The following is a 243-nucleotide window of genomic DNA, read 5'->3' as shown; positions in this document are numbered from 1 at the left end:
CGTGGGGCCCGCCCCGGGGGGGGGAAGCCGGGGGCGGGAGGGGAGAAGCGGCGGCGCAGCCCCGCTCCCAGGGCTGTCCCGGGGGTGTCCCGGGGGTGTCATAGGGATGTCACGGGGGTCCCAAGGGGCTGTCCAGGGGATGTCACAGGGGATCCAGGGGGTGTCAAGGGGGTCCCGAAGGGGGTCTTGGGGATGTCTCGGGGATGTCACGGGGGTGTCCCTGGGATGTCCCGGGGATGTCAA

This window comes from Geospiza fortis, unplaced genomic scaffold (genome assembly GCF_000277835.1).
Source record: "Geospiza fortis unplaced genomic scaffold, GeoFor_1.0 scaffold1162, whole genome shotgun sequence".
Classification (NCBI taxonomy): domain Eukaryota; kingdom Metazoa; phylum Chordata; class Aves; order Passeriformes; family Thraupidae; genus Geospiza; species Geospiza fortis.
The sequence above is the reverse complement of the archived record's forward strand: the minus strand, read 5'-3'. Positions refer to the sequence as shown.